The 13,447-nt window shown below is 43.0% G+C and overlaps 1 non-coding gene across 1 annotated transcript; it reads left to right on the top strand.

The window, feature by feature from the left end:
• Positions 1-12,960: 12,960 nt before the first annotated feature.
• LOC114809294 lies at positions 12,961-13,098 on the top strand. Its single transcript, XR_003757081.1, has one exon. It is a non-coding gene; the product is annotated as a small nucleolar RNA SNORA7 (small nucleolar RNA).
• Positions 13,099-13,447: the final 349 nt, after the last annotated feature.

Genomic DNA, 13,447 nt, shown 5'->3' on the forward strand with positions numbered 1-13,447 from the left:
CCAGCAGATTCCCAGTCTGCTTACGTACATTGGGAAGGGGGGAGAGCCCTTGGACCTGCAGGTAAAGAGGTAAGAGAACATCATTCCTCCCCTTGCCTTGTCCCTAAAAAACCCTTGACTAAGAGGAATCTGATTTGTGTGGAGCCAAATTGACTAGAGAAAACGCCTACCCCAGGGCCAAGCACGGTAATAGCTTCATTAGCAATTGCTAATAGCCTCATCAATAAGCAAGTCTTAATTGAAGGTGATTAACAATTTTTTTATGGCATTGGGTAACCACTTACTATGTGTCAAACTCCATTCTAAGCCCTGGGGGTTAACTGGGTCTGGCACTGTCCATGTCCCTCATGGGGCTCACAGTCTATCCCCATTTTACAGTTGAGGAAACTGAAGCACAGAGAAGTTGTGACTTGCCCAAGGTCAAGCAATTGGTAGAGTTGGGATTAGTACCCAGGTCCTTTGATTCCCAGGCCAGTGTTCTGTCCAATCAGTCATTCTGCTTCTCAATTGTGTCCTACCTGGCTCCTCTATGTCTTGGCTAAGAGTCTTCTCCCACTTAACAGCAAGGAAAAAAATGATAATACCAACCTGAGGAGACCAGAGAGGGTAAAACTCAATCAGTTTAACACTGATGTCCATGAAGATATGAGAACACATTATCCATTGACCACAGAATCAACAATTCTTTGGGAAGAGAAAATTGCACCAGGCAAATTGAATATCGTTCTATGGTAGAATAGCAGACCACATAAACAAAGAAGAAGAAACAGATATAATCGGGGCTCATGCTCATTGTCAGCAGGGAATGTATCTGCCAACTCTGTACTCTCCCAATCTCTTAGTACAGCTCTCTGCACACAGTAAACACTCAATATGATTGATTGATTGATTGAAGTCATCCAGTCTCACCAAAAATCATTCTCCAGTGTGGCTGGAAGGAATCTGCTTTGTCCCAGTCACTCCCCCTCCTGTCACAGAACTCCGTCCCCTCATACGAAGTTCTGGCCTTTTTCTGGAGACAATCCCAGTATGTGTTTGGCAGATGAGGCATTCAGTGTACTTGGGAAGGAGAATATAGGAGTGGGGAGGTGAAAGGAAGGGGGTTCGTTATGGCAAAAAGTCAGGGTGCTCTGGTGAAAAGAACATGGATCTGGAAGTCTGGAAATACAAGTTCTAGTCCCAGCTCTGTCACTTGTCTGCTGTGTGATATCAAGAATGTCAAAATTACCTTCTCTGTCTCCCCACATTCCAGCTCTTATTTCATTCTCCAGCCTGGATAATTTGTCTAAAAAAACATTCTGTCCACATCTCCTCACTACTCAAGAACCTGCAGTGGTTGCCCATTCATTTTCACATCAAACAGAAACGCCTTACCCCCGGCTTTAAAGCACTCAATCAGAGCTCCCCCTTCTACCTCACCTTGCTGATTTCCTACTGTAACTCAGCCCGCACATTTAATTCATCTGATGCCAACCTACTTACAGTATCTCCATCTCGTCTATCTCCCTGGCAACCCTTTGCCCAAGTCCTCCCTCTGGTCTGGAACTCACTCCCTCTTCATAACCAACAGACCATCACTATCCCCATCTTCAAAGCCTTTTTAAAATTCCATCTCTTCCAAGAGGCCTTCCCTGACTAAGCCTTCATTTCAGTCAGTCAATTAGTCAGTCATATTTACTGAAGGCTTATTGTGTGCAGTTCACTGTATTAATGCTTGGGTGAGTACAATACAACAATAAACAGACACATTCCCTGCCCACAGAGAGCTTACAGTCTAAAGGGGGAAATGGACATTAATATAAATATATTACAGATATTTACAAAAGAGCTGTGGGACTGGGAGTTTGGTTGACTAAAGGAAGTAAGTCAGGACGACACAGAGGGGAGTGGGAAAAGAAGAATGGAGGGCTTATTCAGAGAAAGCCTCTTGAAGATGTACCTTCAGATGTAGCTTTGAATTAGGGTAGAGTCATTGTCTGTCAGATATGAGGAGGAAAGGCATTCCAGGCCAGAGGCAGGATGTGGCAAAAACTTGGTGGGTAAGATAGACCTAACTGAGGTACATTGAAAAGGTTAACATTAGAGGGTAAAGTGTGTGAGCTGGGTTGTAGAAGGAGAGTAGCCAAATGGGGTAGAAGGAGACAAGGTGATTGACTGCTTTAAACTGAATAGTGAGGAATTTCTTTTTGATGCGGAGGTGGATGGACAACCACTGGAGCTTCTTGAGAAGTGGGGAATCATAGACTGAAGGTTTTTGTAGAAAAATGATGCAGAGAGTGAAGTATAGACCGGAGAGAAGAGGAAAAAGGGCTTAGACAGAACCCCAAATTCTAAAAGGATAATAATAATGTTGGTATTTGTTAAGCGCTTACTATGTGCAGAGCACTGTTCTAAGCGCTAGGGTAGACACAAGGGATCAGGTTGTCCCACGTGGGGCTCACAGTCTTAATCCCCATTTTACAGATGCGGTAACTGAGGCACAGAGAAGTGAAGTGACTTGCCCACAGTCACACAGCTGACAAGTGGCGGAGTCAGGATTCGAACCCATGACCTCTGACTCCAAAGTCCGTGCTCTTTCCACTGAGCCATGCTGCCCGAATTTGATGTGTCAAAAGGATCCATAAAGCCAGCATCCATTTGGAGATATCATGAATATCCATAGTAATGATCGGATGAAACTTAAAGGGCTCACAGGTCAAAATTCTGAGGTGATGAAAGCTACCTTTATATGGAGAATAATGTACCTGGTTTCAAAAATTAATAAAAGAATTACTGATTTTTGACAGTGAACTAGAGAAGTCTAGGGTTCTGATTTGACAATGGGAGTTAGATTTGAATTATTTCATTAATATCATCTTCAGTGGTATTTATTGAGTGCTAACTTTGGAAGCAGCATGGTCTAGTGGATAGAGCATGAGCCTGGGAGTCAATAAGACCTGGGTTCTTATCCCCACGCCACTACATTTCTAGTGTGGGACCTTGGACTTAACTTCTCTGTGCCTCAGTTATCTCAAGTTAAAATGGGAATTAAGGCTGTGAGCCCCACCTGGGACAACCTGATAACCTTGTATCTCCCCCAGCACTTAGAAGAATGCTTGCCCACAGTGCTTGGCACACAGCACTTAACAAATACTATTATTATATCATTATTATTATTATTGTTATACTACGCCTTTGAGACCGTACAGTAGAACAGAGTCAATAGACACATTCCCCATACAACTAACTCATTATTTAATTAATCAGTGAGTTTCTTCTAGTCTCAAACAATGATCAAATCACCCCAGTTTCAAAAAAAAGTGAGTCTGGAGCAAATGAAGGCTTTTCTTACTATTCCAAGAGTTTTGGAAAAGTTGAGGAAAGTGGTATAGAAGAGAGTGAGGTTGAGAGTGAATTACGGGCAAAAGAGGATAAACGGTGGAGTGTGTGGTTTGTGGGGAAGTTGTGTATCAATCAATCAATCAAGCAAGCAATGGTATTTATTGAGCACTTACTCTTACTTATTGAGCCCTTATTGAGACCATTGTTTTAAGTGCTTAGGGGAATACATTAGAGTTGTTGGATATGATTCCTGCCCTCCAGGAGCTTCCTGTCACCAACTAAGTGTTACTGCCCAGGTTGAATACTTTTCTTTATTATTATTAATAATAATGATAATTATAATTGTGGTATTTGTTAAGTATTTACTATATGCCAGGCATGGTGCTAAACACTGAGGAAGATATAAGATAATCAGGTTGGACACAGTCCCAGTCCCAGTTAGGGCTCCCTGCCTCAATCACCATTTTACAGATGAGGTAACTGAGGCACAGAGAAGTTAAATGATTTGCCCAAGGTTACACAGCAGAAAAGTGGCAGAGCAGGGATTAGAACTCAGGTCCTTCTGACTCACACATCCTTCTGATTCCTAGGCGATGCTGCTTCTCTAGACAACTGTCCATATCCATTCCCAACTGCTATCAGATGGAGCTCACCTTTGGTCCAAGTTTAAACATTCAGAATTGATTCTTGGAATCCATATAAGTATATGAAAACAAATATGAATCTTCTTAAAGATGTGGCAGGTAGGGTGACCAGTCATTCAGTTTTATACTGAACAGACTGTGGCTTATTTATTTTCTGGTTGACTATCCCTTATCCAGGAGAGATACAACCCTGAACACATTTATGTCTAGTGTTTTTATTTTAAGCACTCAGCCTTCCTCCTACTGCTCCTACTGCCAAGTACTATGACTCAGAATTGACATCTATGTTCAACAAATACTTGGAAAGGTAACACACAGCTCTGGAGGAAAGGCAAGAGTCAGGGTCCCCTGGAGAAATAGACTAAGTTCAGAAAACTCAGACTTGCACAAACTGTCCCACGTGACATCGTTACATTCCACTATGCGACCAGCATAACGTAAGCAATGGCTCATACATCTTGGGTGTGATTTCCGTAGGGTCATCTGTACTGTACTGTACAGTCATCATACTGTAGGCATAGTAACAAGACAACCTCAGAAGACTAACTTAAATAAAAGCAGGGTCCACCTAGCTCTTCCTTTCAGGCAGAAGAAAGGCTGTATACTTTTTAACTGATTGTTCCCAGCTCACTGAATGATTTGCTGGGGAGCAAGAGCTGCTCAGTTAGTTTCATCTGTTAGACCGTAAGCTCCTTGAGGACAGCAGCTGTGTTTACTTACTAGATTGTACTTTCCCAAGCACTTAGTCCTATGCTCTGAACAGAATAAGTGATCAATAAATTCTACTGCTATCTAGATAGTAAGCTCTTTGTGGTCAGGGCATGTGTCTGTTTATTGTTACATTGTACTCTTCCAAGTGCTTAGTACAGTGCTCTGCACATAGTAATTGCTCAATAAATACAACTGACTGACTGATTCCTGCCTAGGAAGCTAGAGCTTTGGAAACGGAGCTGAACTGGCACAGGAGACACAGCATACGCTGATCAGATTCTGCACGAATAATAAAAGGCCAGGAGAGTTTGACAGAGATCTGCTAGATGTTCCAGGTACAATTCAAACATGATTTTTCTAGTTGGGCCAACATACTGTCACATCGTGTGATTTTTACGATTTCACTCCTCTTCATCTCTTGGCACATTAATGAAGAATTTGCCATTGTTTCAACAAACACTCATTTTCAGGACCGCTTTGTACTTCGGGCTCTAAATCTGAGCAGCAGCTAACTTTTTTTTATTTATAAGATTTTGATATGCTAATGAGAAATGCAAGGACCCTGTCTTCATTTTGGTAATGTGCAGTAGTGAGTGCAGATAATAATAATAATAATAAAAAATGTGAATGCACTACCAACTCAGAGAAACAATATTACATTATAAATTCCAGGTAATCTTTTCATGAGGAATGGGAAATGAAACATTATGAAAATCTGTTATTGGAAAGGTTCTCATTCGGGGTTAGCTCCATGGATTCAGTTTTATTTGGGGGACAAAGGAATTTCTCCCAAAATGTAAATTGGGAGAAAAATTATTATAAACAATCTTTCATTGGAGCACATCATTTACTGTGCAATAAAACCAATAGTTTTCTGGTGTCCTGTTACATAAATCTGGTGCCACCTCATTTGGAAGCTGATATTCTCCTGTTAGGTCCCCCAGCTATACTGAGCAGATCGTCACTTGTAGCAGTTAGTTTGACATTGTCCTTTTAACATGTTATTTTCAATAGATACAGCTTTATGTGGCAGGTGGTTTATGTTGGGAGTGGGCAAAGGAAATGAAAAAAAAAATCCAACCCTGAATGAAAATATATTTTCGGCATTAAATGAAACTATCTGCCCTTTTGCCTGCTCCTTGCATCAGCTCTGCTATCTTAAATCCATTGATGAGCAATGAGCTCTGTTGTTCACAGGGTGGCAGCAAAAGAAGAGAAAAGGAGAAGATGATAAGAAAAGAAAAAGTGATGAGGAAACCTCAAGTGGGAGTAGGGTATTCTTCCTTCAGCAGTAGAGGAATTTAACACATGGAAGTAAATACAAAAATAGAACATCAGAAAATGATAGTAGTAGACTGGACTTTTTAGGTCACCTAATCTATTGCCCTGATCCAGACAGAACTAAACCAATCCACAAAGATCATTCTAACTATACTCGAAAACCCTCTGAGAAAGATTCCTCTAACCACATTGTGATCTGACCCACTGACCCAGAATTCCTAGTCAATTTTTCCCACAGATTTAAGTTCCATTTTTCTCAGCCTGTCTTTAGAGAAGCAAAGTAGCCTAGTCGAGAGAGCATAGGACTGGGAATCAGTTCTAATCCCAGCTCTGCCAGTTGCCTGCTGGGCAAGTCATTTAATTTCCCTGTGCCTCAGTTTCCTCATTTGTAAAGTGGGGATTAAATGTCTGTTCTCCCTCATAATAATAGTAATAATGATGACATTTGTTAAGTGCTCAGTATATGTCAAGCCTTGTAATAACATCTGGGGTAGATACTCCTCCCCCTCTCCCATCCCACCTCCTCAGCACTGTACTCGTCCGCTCAACAGTATATATCTTCATCACCCTATTTATTTTGTTTATTTTGTTTAATGAGATGTACATTACCCTGATTCTATTTATTTGCCACTGTTTTTATGAGATGTTCTTCCCCTTGACTCTATTTATTGCCATTGTTCTTGTCTGCCTGTCTCCCCCGATTAGACTGTAAGCCCGTCAAAGGGCAGGGACTGTCTCTATCTGTTGCCGACTTGTACATTCCAAGCGCTTAGTACAGTGCTCTGCACATAGTAAGCGCTCAATAAATACTATTGAATGAATGAATGAATAAGGTTGGACATAGTCCCTGTACCATATGGGGCTCACAGTCTAAGTAGGTAGGAAAACAGGTATCAAATCCCCACTTTACATTTGAGGAAACTGAGGCACAGAGAAAGTAAGTGACTTGCCCAAGGTGACACAGCAGACAAGTGGCAGAGCCGGGATTAAACCCCAGAATCTCTGACTTCCAGGCCCATGTTCTTTCCGTTGGGCCAGTCTGCTTTGAGCCCTGCATGGGACATAGACTGTGTCTTCTTTGACTCTATTGCATCTACCCCAGTGTTTTGCACAGAGCTTGGCACATGGTAAGTGTTTAACAAATAATATTATCATTATTATTACTGAAACAAATGTGTTAAGCACTTTGTTATCAATCATTCAACCACTGGTATTTACTTACCACTTACTGTGTGCAGAGCACTGAACTGAACACTTGGGAGAATACAATATAACAGAGTTGGTAAGCACGGTCCCTGCCCACAGTGAGCTTATAGTCTAGTTGTTATCTGGTCTGTAAGGAGAATGGGACAAGCCAGTTGACCAAAAATTCCTATTAATTTAAATCAAAGTTTCCCAGAGGAGAATTTACCTAGTCCTGGGCACCATATAATTGGAAACAAATTTCCACAGAAACTTGCTAGTCCCAGTAAGTTGGTGAGTCAACTGTATTTATTGAGCACTCATTGTGTGCAAAGCACTGTACTAAGTGCTTGGGAGAGTACAACATAGCAATAAACAGACATATTCCCTTCCCAGAATGAGTTTACAGTCTAGGCGGGAAGACAGACATTAGTAGAAATAAATAAATTACCAATATGTACATGAGTATTGTGGGGCTGGGAGAAAGGATGAATAAAGGGACCCAATCAGGGAAATGCAGAAGGGAGTGGGAGAAGAAGAAAGGAGGGCTTAGTCAGGGAAGGCCTCTTGGAGATGTGCCTTCCATAAAGCTTTGAAAAAGGGGAGAGTAATTGTCAGATATAATGAAGGAGGGCATTCCAGATCAGTGGCAGGATATGGATGAGAAGTCAGCAGGGAGATAGATGAAGTTGAGGCGCAGTGAGAAGGATAGCATTAGAGAAATCAAGTGTGTGGGCTGGGGTGTAGTAGGAGAGTAGTGAGGTGAGGGAGGAGTGGGCAGGGTGATTGAGTATTTTAAAGCCAAGGGTGAGGAATTTCTGTTTGATGAGGTGGATGATGGGAGGAGAGAGGAAAGTAGAAGACTGAGGGAATTCAACTATTTTTTCAAGGCCTAACTGCCTTGTGGAACATTCTAAATGTCTCTTAGGTCAGTAATCTGTTGGAATGGTACCAGAAGGCAAGGTTGAGACTAGACCCCAGATCTCCTGAATCTCACAGCAGCACTCTTTCCCCTGGACTGGTAGCAGAGCTATTCTGTTCTTCTAGGAACACTTCCCAGAACTAGTCCAGGCTCTCTCCTTGTTCCACTCCACCCCCTTCACTCTTCCTGTGTGCTCCCATCCCCCACCTCCCACCCCCAACCACCCACCTCCTCAAAGGAGGATGGTGGTGGGAGTCTACTGCATCGGGGTTGCCCCAGTTGTGGCTGGAGATCTAAGCTGGTCCCCCACAGCTGTCTGGGCCACATCTCTTGTCAATCCATCAATCAGTCAGTCATATTGAGCACTTCCTGAGTGCAGAGCATGGAGTAAATGCTTGGGAGGGTACAATTGAGCTTACAGTCTATAGGGGGAGACAGACATTAATATAAACAAAGAAATTATGGATATGCATATAAATGCTGTAAATTGAGGAAGGATGCAAATCCAGTGTACGAGTGCTGTAGAAGGAAGTGCCATCAACTCCTTGCTCACACCAACTTTTCTCCCTCCCCCTTCAGACCAACAGACCACCATTCCCATTCATTCATTCATTCATTCATTCATTCAATCGTATTTAATGTTGGTATTTGTTAAGCGCTTACTATGTGCAGAGCACTGTTCTAAGCGCTGGGGTAGACATAGGGGAATCAGGTTGTCCCACGTGGGGCTCACAGTCTTAATCCCCATTTTACAGATGAGGGAACTGAGGCACAGAGAAGTTAAGTGACTTGCCCACAGTCACACAGCCGACAAGTGGCAGAGCTGGGATTCTAACTCATGAGCCCTGACTCCAAAGCCCGTGCTCTTTCCACTGAGCCATGCTGCTTCTCTGAACTAAGCACTTGGAAAGTACAATTCGGCAACAGATAGAGACAATCCTTACCTAACAACGGGCTCGCAGTCTAGAAAGGGGAGACAGACAACAAAACAAGTAGGCAGGCATCAATAGCATCAAAGCATAGAGAAGCAGCATGGCTCGGTGGAAAAAGCCGGGGCTTGGGAGTCAGAGGTCATGGGTTCAAATCCCAGATCTTCCTCTTGTCAGCTGTGTGACTGTCGGCAAGTCACTTAACTTCTCTGTGTCTCAGTTCCCTCATCTGTAAAATGGGGATTAACTGTGAGCCTCACATGGGACAACCTGATTACCCTGTATCTACCCCAGAGCTTAGAACAGTGCTCTGCACCTAGTAAGTGCTTAACAAATACCAACATTATTATTGTTATTATCAAAACAGATAAAAAGCATGACCTAGCGATATTTGTTAGGTGCTTACTAAGTGCCAGGCACTGTTCTAAGCAATGGGGTAGATACAAGGGAGTTAGATTGGACACAGTCCCTGCAGGGCTCACCATCTTAATCCCCATTTTACAAATTAGAGACCTGAGACCCAGAGAAGCAAAGTGACCTGTGACAAGCAGCATAGTTTCGTGGATAGAGTACGGGCTCAGGAGTAAGAAGAACCTGGGTTCTAATCCCGGCTCCTCCACTACTCTGCCGTGTGACCTCGGGCAAGTCACTTAACTTCTCTGTGCCTCAGTTACATCATTTGTAAAATGGGAATTAAGTCTGTGAGCCCCATGTGTCCAACTTCATTAGCTCAGATCTACCCCAGTGCTTAGAACAGTGCTTATCACTTTCTAAACACTTAACAAATTCCACTATAATTACTACTTTCAAAGCCCTGCTGCAATCATTTCTACCAAGAAGGCTTTCCTGACTAACAACTCATCTCCCCTGCCTATGCTTCTTCCCTTCTGCATCTCTTATGCATTTGTGTCCAGACCCCCAAACACTTTGACCCCAACACCCCCTATTCCATTCTACCTTCACAACGTCGCCAAAATCTGCCCCTTTCTCTTCATCCAAACTACTATCACATTAATCCCATCTTGATTATTGTATCTGCCTCCTGTCTGACCTCCCTGCCTCCTGTCTCTCCCCGCTCCAGTCCACACTCCATTCTGCTGCCCAAATCATTTTCCTTCAAAAGTTTTCAGACCGTGTTTCCCCACTCCTCAAGAAACTCTAGTGGTTGCCTAACCATCTCTGCATCAGACAAAAACACTTCACCATTGGCTTTAAAGCACTTAATCACCCTGCCCCCTCCTACCTCACCTCACTACTCTCTTTCTACAAGCCAGCCCGCACATTTTGTTCTTCTAATGCTAACCTTCTTGCTATGCCTCGATCTTGTCTATCTCCCCAGTGACCTCTCCCACACCATACCTCGAGTCTGGAATGTCCTCCCTCCTCATATCAGGCTATTACTCTCCCCAACTTCAAAGCCTTATTGAAGACACACCTCCTCCAAGAAGCCTTACCTGACTAAGCCCTCCTCTTCTCCCACTCCCTTCTGCACAGCTCTTACTTGCTCCTTCATTCATCCTCCCTCCCATCCCCACAGAACATATGCACATATCTGTATATATCTGTAATTTATTTATTTATTTATATTAATATCTGTCTTCCCCTCTAGACTGTGAGCTGGTTGGGGGCAGGAATGTTTCTGTAGTTATATTGTACTCTCCCAAGTGCTTAGTATAGTGATTTGCACACAGTAAGCACTCAATAATTAAGATTGAATGAATGAATGAATACATATCCAGATTCTCTGCTGCTTCCCCTAGCTGTAATTCATTTTAAAGTCTGTCTCCCCCTACTATATTGTAAGCTCCCTGGACAGGGACAAGACTGGGATCATGTCTACCCAAATCGATTGTATCATACTCCCAACACTCAGTACAGTGCTCTGTTCACAGTTGATTGATTCTGAATCATGGATCTATCTTTTCAAGCCAACATTAACATTTGTTTTGGAAAATCATCTTCTTCTTAGGCTCCCAAAGCAAAAAAAATATAGCACGTATGTATGTATAGTTGCCCTTCATATTCAAAGACGATGCCTCTGATGGCAAAGTTCACCTATGGGTGTACAGAAGCAGCGAGGCTTAGTGAATAGAGCATGGGTCTGGGAGTCAGAGGATATGAGTTCTGATCCCAGCTCCAACACATATCTGCTGAGTGATCTTGGGCAAGTCAACCTCTTTGGGCCTCAGTTATCTCATCTGTAAAATGGGGGTTAAGAGAGTGAGTCCCATGTGAGACAGGGACTGTGTCCAAACTGATTAACTTGTATCTACCCTAGTGCTTAGAACTGTGCTTGATACTGAGTAAGTGCTTAAAAAGTACCATAATTATTAATTATTATTATTAATTATTATCATTATTCCATGTGGTTGAAAAGGCCAATATGGGGATGTACAGCCCCACCCACCTTGTGCACACAAAAAGGCTGTTTCTTGTGATGTTGGTATGTTAAATATTTGTAGTGCTTGAAGTTGGTTTCATATTTGCCTCTTTGTCTCTGGTTCCTCATGGAGCTATTGTGCAAAGAGAGCCACTCTCTTCTTGATAGCAGTGCTAGTCTATCATCAGCAACTGATGCCCAGTTTTCAGCTAGGATGCAGCATCACCTGAGATGTTGTTTTCCTGTGCCTTAAAATGTTTCCTCTGTTCGCCTCACTTTCAGATGCCCAATCTGAGCCTTCCTTAGAGCAACTGTTTGGGTAACTTGCTGGGGCTCATTCTCCTCACTTGTCCCACCTCATGTAGCTAAACTAGGTGAGAATACTTCCATGCTGGAAGTCTGACTTCATTCGAAAATGTCACTGTTTGTCATCCTATCTTGCCATTGAGTAGAGAGTCTGGCTTAAGGAACTGCTTGATGAGCAGGATATGGTGGTTGCGAGCATGTGTGGACAAGATCTCTCAGCCCTACAGGGTTGGACCAAACTTCGGCTCTCCAAACCTTTAGTTATATCAAAATGCTGAACCTGGAATCCTGCAGACAGACAAGTGCTTTGTGCTGCCCAGACTGGAAAATACTCCACACTAGAACTACATGATGATGAGTTCTGAGAAGCAGTGTAGATTACTGGACAGATCATGGGCCTGGGAGGCAGAAGGACCAGGGTTCTAATCCTGGCTCCGCCCACTTGTCCACTGTGTGACCTTGGTCAGGTCATTTCATTTCTCTGGGCTTCAGTTATCTCATCTGTAAAATGGGGATTAAGAGTGTGAGTCCCATGTGGGACAGGAACTGTGTCCAACCTGATTAACTTGTATCTACCCCAGTGTTTAGAACAGTGCTTGGCACATAGTAAGCACTTAACAAGTACCATAATTATTATCATTATTATGTGAATGTGGGAAAGTCATTTTACTTCTCTATGCCTCAGTTACCGCATGTGTAAAATGGAGATTAAGACTATGAGCTCCATGTAGGACAGGAACTATGTCCAACCTGATTAGTTTGTATCTACCCCAGTGCTTAGTCTATCTGGCTCTTAGTAAGCGCTTAACAAATACCACAAATATTATTATTATTATCATTATTCAGGATTTAGTATAGCTATCATTGTCAAGTTTACTCCCAAATCATCGGTTCAATAACAATAATGGTATGTATTAGGCTCTATGTGCTCAGCACACTATAATCAGATCAGATGCATTCCCTGTCCCACATGAGCCTCAGAATCTATGAGGGTATTTTATCCCCAGAGGATGAAATTTGGGCAGAGAAGTTAAATGACTCATCCACTCTCTCCACCTTCAAAACACTGTTGAGGTCATATCACTTCCAAGAAACGGTCCCCGATTAAGCCCTCTTTTCCTCGGCTGGCTCTCCCTTCTTCGTTGTCTATGCACTTGGATCTGTGACCTGTGGACACTTGCTATTTGCTCTGCTCCCAACCCCACAGCACTTGTGTACATTCCTTTAAATTCTATTTTATAAATTCCATATTTATTCATATTAATGTCTGTCTCCCCCTCTAGGCCCCTCTCAGGGTCACACCTGGAGAGTTCCCAGTACTCTACCAGTCTCGACTATAGGAGGGAGAGTCAGAGAGAGGTCTATCCATTCCATTCCTATCTTGAGCAGTGGCTAGAGAGTGGAAGGCAATCTGCTACAAGTCAAAACTCACCCACACTGGGCAGCTGTGACATGGAAGAGAGTCGAAGGAGCAGACTCAAGTTTACGGCATGGAAGGAGGCAATGGTAAACCACTTCTGGATTTTTACCAAGAAAATTCTATGGTTACACTACCAGAATGATTGCAGATGGAGGTGGGGCGTTCTGGGAGAGATGTGTCCTTGGCTTTGCTATGGGTTGAAGATGACTTGACGGCATAAGACAAGACCCCCTCTAGGCTGTGAGCTCATCATGGAAAGGGAACGTGTCTGCTAATTCTGTTGTACTCTCCAAAGCACTTAGTACAGTGCTCTGCACACAGTGAGTGGCCAATAAGTGCCACTGAGTGATT

The sequence above is a fragment of the Ornithorhynchus anatinus genome, chromosome 2 (assembly GCF_004115215.2).
Source record: "Ornithorhynchus anatinus isolate Pmale09 chromosome 2, mOrnAna1.pri.v4, whole genome shotgun sequence".
In the NCBI taxonomy this organism is placed as follows: domain Eukaryota; kingdom Metazoa; phylum Chordata; class Mammalia; order Monotremata; family Ornithorhynchidae; genus Ornithorhynchus; species Ornithorhynchus anatinus.